General features: G+C 33.7%; 1 long non-coding RNA gene across 2 annotated transcripts in view; it reads right to left on the bottom strand.

Annotated features, from left to right (window-relative positions):
• Nucleotides 1-8,413, bottom strand: part of LOC115944120 (uncharacterized) — a 64,678-nt gene that overhangs the window by 39,183 nt on the left and 17,082 nt on the right. The window lies entirely within an intron of this gene.

Raw genomic sequence — 8,413 nt, 5'->3', positions numbered from 1 at the left:
TCTAGAGGGGAGGGGGGTGGGGGGATGGGTTAGCCTAGTGATAGGTATTAAAGAGGGCACGTTCTGCATGGAGCACTGGGTGTTATACACAAAAATGAATCATGGAACACTAATGATGTATTGTATGGTGATTAACATAACATAATAAAAAAATGTTCATTAAATTAAATTTTTTAATTCCTTCATCAATGCTGTTAAGCCCAGTATATTTCAACATTTTGGAGCTATTTTATTATGCTGTTGATAAGAAATTTAGCCATCATTATCCCTAAAAATAAAGCCTTATCCTCCAAAAAAATTTTTTATAACAGATATTTTCAGACATTAAGTTGCTTATAATTCATGTCTATTCATAATTTTAAAATAATCTAAGAGGTCCTTTACTCTCTCAAGACTGCTGAATATAAACCCCTTCCTAAATCCCTTGATATTTTAATACAGAAAATTAAAGAAGTATGTTTTTCCCCTAGGCTAGATTAAGTAGAAAAGAGAGAGATTAAAGAAGAAATTCCTCACTACATAGAAATTTGGTGAGAAAATAGAACATTTTTCCCCTGGAAATTTGTTCGTTGATGAGGCACTTTCCCTCTTGACAGTACAAGACATTTATAAGCCAGAAGCAAGACAAAAAAAAAAAAAAAGAAAAGAAAAGAAACAATATACAAACCAAGAAGACAAAGAATGAACCTAGAGGGTAAAGAATTGGGGCTGGTTATAATCATTTCAATTTGGATTTCCTCAAAATTTTTTTGTTTCTTTTTATTGGTTTTCACTCATATCAAAAACATACTTATTTAATATCTAGCACTATATCTATCAATATAAAAATTCAAATGTAAAAGAACAATGTATAAAATTTTAAAACAAAGTTAATATTAAGCTACAGCTTATTTTTAATGTGATTTAAGGAAAAAACTAGAGAAATATTTATTTAACAGTTCAAAATTAACAAGGATTTTAGATTTCTATTTCAAAATTTTAGCCATGAGAATCAGCTATGTCACAAATAATGCTTATACATATTTTTAGGATGAAAACAATATCAAATGTAGCAACAGAAAAAGAAAAAATTGGACAAAAGCAACACAACAATGTTTTTAGTTGTAGTTTTAGATTTGCATTTTGAAACACATTAATCCATCCTTAATAAAGTCAGCAGGCATCCACTACTTAATCATTAGACTGAGAATAGTCATATCAATGCATGAATGTACGAGGCACCGATTTATTGTCTCTACCAGATGTTAACTCCAGATAACAGTTAAAACTGTTTAACTCCAGGTTGTATACATTAATTAAAAAATTATTAAAAGACACATTCCTATGTTTCCCATTTTCCTATTTTCCATATTTATTAACTGCGTATTAAATCACTTAAAACAAAACTAGAGAAGGAAAAAATGACTTTCATTTTCCCTGCCCTCCCTCACCCAAGCAACAAATGGCTGAAAATATGGTTCTCTGTGTGTTCCCTGAGGCAACAGGATGCTCTTGTGGTTTCTGATGGTCTACAAAAAGTTTCTTCTTGGCAGCTTTCATGTATCTGAGAGCAGCCTCCAGCAAGTCTATTCTTCACTGCAGGGGGAGATGGGGATGGGAAGGCATGTATCTGCAGCAACTCCCCAGAGAAATGAATCTCAGCTTTGGGAGAGGCGGAAAAGGAGAGAAGTTTCCCTAAATTCTGAGTTGGTTCACAGTTCAAACTTCCCCAGTCCTAGGGGTGGCACAGCCTTCTGTAGTTGTTAACCCATTACACTTAGAGCTTACTTTTACCCCTTTCCGTAGTTAACCCCTTTTTACCTGGTTAGCTATTCTTTATATTAAATACATTTTATTGAAGTTATTTGTGTAACTAAAACCTAAATGATACAAGTACCGAGCATAATAAAAGCAATACACAGTCATTGTTTGAAAGAAGTTTAAAAGTTGGGAGATATGGGGGGGGAAACATCAAAATTAAGTGGAATCATAGCAGATTATTAGCTTTGCTTTTGATTTCCCTTTTTCTGTATCATCTTATATACACATATATTATGTAATACTATATTACTTACATTATATTATATATATGTTTAAGCATCTGTTTCCTGCTTATTATAAATTATCTTATTCCAAAGTCATTATAAATTCTTTGAATCCATGCTTTTTAATGACTGAATAATGAGTCACTATACAGCTAGATTTTAATTTATTTACTCCATTTTCTTTTGTTTTTTGAAATTTAGTCTGCTTTCAACTCTCTTAACCTTTAAAGTGATACTTTAAGAGATAACATAAATATCTTTATTCATGGATAATTATTCTTTCTCCCCCAACCCTGCTCCTTCCTCCAAACCCATGCATCTCTCTGTCTCTCAATTTGGCAACAAAACTGTTAGCGATTAATGTGCAATTTTATAGAAGAGAATGAATTCCATAAACGGTGATATCTATTTTTAGCAAGGAAAAATACCAAATGTATCTCTTAATTATACAACCTGTAATATTTAAAATCTTATAAAATCTGGTGATTCTAGAATAAGAACTGGCATTCGTCAAACTAATACCTAATCTGTTTTCCTGTAGCTAAGAGAGTTGCTTCTGTTACAGTTTTGCAATTTTTTCATGGTATTTGAGCTTTGCCTTTGCTTTCGTTTTATATCCAATCTCCCCTAATGGTTTATCCCCTACATCCTGTAGTTACCCAGTGATGGGAAGCCAATATCTCTTTGTTCCACATCTGCTGCAGCACTCGATTTAGACCCACCTTCCCAGACTGTTTGTTTCTCTTTAACTTTTTCAAGCTATAATTTCTTCACCTTCAGAGTTTGGATCTAACTAGATGACAGCTAGCTATCTTCCTGATATAAGATTATATGATTCTAGATTCTGCCCTCCCATGCAATCAATTTCTTACCAAAACTAAACATGGAGTCATCTAAAATTCAATAGATAATATTGAGAACTCTAATTGACCTCCCTGCCACTTAATAAAAATATCTGGCTCTGAAATTTAAAAAAATAATAATAATAATCCTGAAAACTCAACTCTTTCTTTTTAATTAAGTTTTATCTGTAATAAATAGTTGCTGCAATTTTTCCTTCTTTTGCACAGGAGGTTATTTGAATATATCAAATGTTCAAATCTATATTAGCTTCCTATATCTAGGCAAACCACTTCCTTCCATACTAACTTGTCCAGGTAATAGCAAAAAGTAATTTTGAAAGTCATATTTGTATAATTGGAGGTATTCATAGCACAGCCGCAAATCTCTTAAAGTTGTTATAAACCATGCAACACCACTTCTTTGAGACAGTTTGTTGAGCATTTAAATGGAAATCAGAGAACCTAAGCTATCTATTTCAATTCAGCTAGCAATTCTACAAAGCTTAAAAATCTAAATGCCACAGTACTGTGAAAACACAAACTATCAAAAATTTATACAATTAAATTAAAATCTATAAAAATAACTTCATTTTCCAGCATTTACTAATCTCCTTGTAAATATACATTTCTTTTACAAAATCATTTAAGCTCTATAATGCCCCTATTATGCATATTGTCTTCAAATTACTCTTACGTTCTGAGTGAATTTAAGCTTTAGTTCAGGGTTTTTGTTTTTTTGTTTTTTTTTGTTTGTTTTCTAAAGTTAGCTCCATGTCCACTGTGGAGCCAAACATGGGGCTTGAACTCAAAACCCTGAGATCATGAGCTGAGCTGAGATCAAGAGTCGGCCACTTAACTGACTGTGCCACCCAGGCGCCCCTAAGCTATGGAATTCTAAACAGTTATTTGAAATTGTTTATCTTCCCCATGTAAATCTTAGAGAGTAGGCTTCCAGTTGACCACCCTACTGCTACTGTTAAGGTCACCACTATCAAGGTAACCAGTTGTCTCTTCAACCTTTCTGCCCCTTATGTCTCTCTTATTACTCTTTTTCCTGATTTTAGCTCCTTTGTTTTTATTATACTGATAAACCCTAATTCTGACCTCCAAAGCCATTTCTTATCTCCTTCTATTAACTCCTTTTTCCAATCTTTCACTATTTCTATTCCCATCTTTTCCACCCTCTTTTCTTTCCTTCCTTCCCTTTTCCTCCTCTCTTTTTAGTCTATAAATATAAGTAAAACTCCACTTAAGGCCTCAACCACACTTATATATTGAAAACTCCCAAATACATATTTATAGCAAAGATTTTTCTTGTAAAGCCAGCTGTCTGTTGAACGTCACTACCTGGAAACTCATGTGTTCAAATCTGAGTTAATTATTATATTTATCTCATTTTATTCACTTCCATTCTTTATCCTTTATTCAATTCTTTATTAACCTCCACTTCTCCATTCATATTCACTATGTTCCCCGTTATAGTAATGGCACCATCTATCTCCTAAACTAAATCAGAAATGTATAGATTATTTTTAAAGCATTCTTCTTCACCATCCACATTTCATTCCATTCTCTTAATTCCACTTCTTGAATACTTTTAAAGATCATTTCCTTAATTTCTATCTTCATAACACTGTCTATATTCAGGTTCTCCCCATCTCTCACTAGCAACTACCTGACTAGTTTCCCAACCTCATCAAAATCATCATCCTCACTAATAATAACAACCCATTGCTTTCTTTGTCTTTTTTTTTAATAAAAGTTCCTTGCTATCTCCCTTATCAAGTCATAGATATAGTAAATATAAAATATAATAATCTCTGGAGAACTAACACAAATAAAATGGTCTTCTTTTCCCACTCATGTTTTGCCAAACATTTGACAGTGAATCTTTACACTACCTAATCAGATGTCATGTAGTTGGTGACAGAAACACAAATACTGGCTTCCCTGGAAACATGTCTGATTTGTAATGCTGAGCCCTGTCAATCTATATTTTTCCCTCACTTGCCATGCTTTTAAGCATTCCACTCCTACACCATTTTGGTGGCATTTCTGCAAACATCTCTAGTTACTAGCTGCATTTACTCTCTCTTAGAATTTCAATGATCAGAGCGCCTGGGAGGCTCAGTCGGTTAAGCGTCTGCCTTCGGCTCAGGTCATGATCCCAGGGTTCTGGGATCGAGTCCCACATCGGGCTCCCTGCTCCGCGGGAAGCCTGCTTCTCCCTCTCCCACTCCCCCTGCTTGTGTTCCCTCTCTCACTATGTCTCTCTGTGTTAAATAAATAAAATCTTTAAAAAAAAAGAATTTCAATGATCAACTATATTATAGCTACAGAATATGGATGGAATGTGATGGGGACTTTAAGCCATCAAACAAAAATGTTATGGGCTACCTTTGAGCAAATCTCTAACCTGTTAAGAAAGCATGTGTTACATATGAATTTTAAGATTGTTTTTTCCTTTTCTGCGAAAAATGGCATTGGAATTTTGATAAGGATAGCATTGAAGTCTGTAAATTGCTTCAAGGAGATGGACATTTTAACAAATTAATTCTTTCAATCCATGAACATGAGTTATCTTTCCATTTATTTGTGTCTTCTTCATTTCTTTCAACAATGTTCTGTAGTTTTCAGCATACAGGTCTTTCACCTGCTTGATTTAATTTATACCTAGGTATTTTATAGTTTTTCATGCTATTGTAAATAGGATTGCTTTCTAAATTTCTCTTTCAGATAGTTCACTGTTAGTATGTAGAAAATGCAACTGGTTTCTGTATGTTGATTTTGTATCCTACAACTTTACTGAATTAGCTTATTAGTGCTCATAGTTATTTTGGTGGAGTCACTATGATTTTCTGTATATAAGATCATGGCATCTGCAAAAAGAGACAATTTTACTTCTTCCTTTCTAATTTGGATGCCTTGTATTTCTTTGTTATGCCTAATTGTCCTGGTGGGACTTTCAGTGCTGTGTTGAAAATAAGTGGCAAGAGTAGGCATCATTGTCTCGTTCCTGGCCTTAGAGGAAAAGCTTGTAATTTTTCACCATTGAATATGATGTTAGCTGTTGGCTTGTCACATATGGCCCTTATTATGTTGAGGTACATTGTTTCTATATCCAATTTGTTGATACGTGATATCATAAAAGTATATTGAGTTTTGACCAATGTGTTTTTTAATTTATTGAGATAATTTATTTTTGACCTTCATTCTGTTAATGTGGTGTGTCACATTTATTGATTTGGCATATTGAACCATCTTTGGCACCAGGTATAAACCCCACTTGATCATAGCACATGATCCTTTTAATGGGCTATTAAATTCTTTTTGCTAAAATTTTGTTGAGAATTTTTGCATCTATGTTCATCAGGGGTAGTGGTCTATAATTTCCATTTCTTATATTGTCTTTGTCTGGCTGTGGTATCAGAGTAATGCTGGTCTCATAAAATGAGTCCGAAAGTGTTTCTCTTTGGTTTTTTTTTTGGGGGGGGGAAGAGCTTGAGAGGCATTAATAGTAATTCATTTAATGTTTAGTAGAACTCACCAACGAAGTTACATGGTCCTGAGCTTTATGTTGGGAGATTTTTGATTACTCCTTACCTACTATTGGTATGTTCAGATTTTCTATTTCTTCATGACCCAGTCTTGATAGGTTGTATATGTCAAGGAATTTTTTAATTTCTTCTAGGTTTTTAAATTTCTTCTAATCTGTTAGCATATAATTGTTAATAGTAGTCTCTGAATATCCTTGGTATTCTGTGGCATCAGTTATAATGTCTTCTCTTTCGTTTCTGTTTTTATTTGGTTGAGTATTATCTCTTTTCTTTCTTAGTTACTCTAGCTAAAAGTTTGTCAATTTTATCTTTTCGAAAAAAGCTCTCATCTTCATTGATTTTTTTTTTCTACTGTGTTTCTAGTCTCTCTTTCATTTATTTTTGCTCTGATCTTTATTTTCTTCCTTCTTACTTTGGGCTTAGTTTGTTCCTCTTTTTCTAGTTCCTTAAGGTGTAAAGTGAGGTTGTTAATTTGAGATATTTCCTTTTTCTTAATGTAAGCATTTATTGCTAATTTTTCCCCTCAGAATTGCTTTTGCTGCATCCTGTAAGTTTTGGTATGCTGTGTGTCCATTTTCATTTGTTCAAGATATTTTTTTACATCCTGTTGATTTCTTCTTTCACCCATTGGTATGGTGTGAAACCACAAAGACCCTGTATAGCCAAACCAAACTTGAGAAAGACAAAGCTGGAGGCATCACACTTTCTGATTTCAAACTACATTACAAAGCTATAGTAATCAACAGTATGGTACTGGTATAAAAACAGGCGTATAAGCCAATGAAATAGAATACAGAGCTCAGGGGTGTCTGAGTCTGTCAGTTGAGCTTCCAACTCTTGGTTTGGGCTCAGGTCATGATCTCAGGGTGGTGAGACTGAGCCCTGCAATCAGTCCCACATCGGGCTCTGTGCTCAGCAGGCAGTCTGCTTGAGTTTCTCTTCCTCTCCCTCTGCCCTTCCCCCACTCACTCATGCATGCCCTCTCTCTCTAAAATAAATATATAAATCTTAAAAAAAAATAAAGAGCCCAGAAATAAACCCACACATATATGGTCAACTAATCTTTGGCAAGAGTGCCAAGAATATACAACGGGGAAAGGATAGTCTCTTTAATAGATAGTGCTTAGAAAACGATATCCACATGCAAAAGAATGAAACTGGATTCCTATCTTACAGCACTCACAAAAAATAATTAGAAATTAATTAAAGACTTAAATGTAGAACCTGAAACTATAAGACTCCTACGAGAAATCACAAGGAAAAAGCTTCATGACATTGGTCTTGGCAATGGTTTCCTGGATATGACACCAAAAACGTAAGTTAAAAAAGCAAAAATAAACAAGTAAAATTACATCAAATTAAGCAGTGTATACATAGCAAAGGAAACAGGTAACCTACAGAATGGGAGAAAATATTTGCAAACCATGTATCTGATAAGGTCAAAATATATAAGGAACTCTTACAACACAATGGCAGAAACAAAACAAAACACAAATAACCTAATTAAAAATGGGCAAAGGATCTGAATAGACATTTTTCCAAAAAGGGCATATAAATGGCCAACAGGTATATGAAAAAGTGCTCAACAATACTAATCATCAGGGAAATGAAAATCAAAACCATAATAAGGTATTACCTCACACCTGTTATCAAAAAGAGATAACAAATGTTGGAGAAGATATGAAGAAAAGGGAATAATTGTACATTGTTGTTGGAAATGTAAATTGTCACAGCCAATATGGAAAACAGTATGGAGGTTCTTCAAAAAATTATAAATAGAACTACTGTGTGATTCAGCAATTCCACTCCTGAGTATATATCTCAAAGAAACGAAGTGTCATGAATTGATACCTATTCTCTCATTTTCATTGCAACAGTACTCACAGAAGCGAAAATAAGGAAACAACCCAAGTTTCCATCAATGGATGAATGGATTAAAGATATGGTATATTTATTCAATCATAAAAAAGAAAGAAATACTGCTATTTGT

Source organism: Leptonychotes weddellii, chromosome 4 (assembly GCF_054177405.1).
Source record: "Leptonychotes weddellii isolate Sample4059 chromosome 4, ASM5417740v2, whole genome shotgun sequence".
NCBI classification, from domain to species: Eukaryota; Metazoa; Chordata; class Mammalia; order Carnivora; family Phocidae; genus Leptonychotes; species Leptonychotes weddellii.
This window is presented reverse-complemented; position numbering and strand designations above follow the sequence as displayed.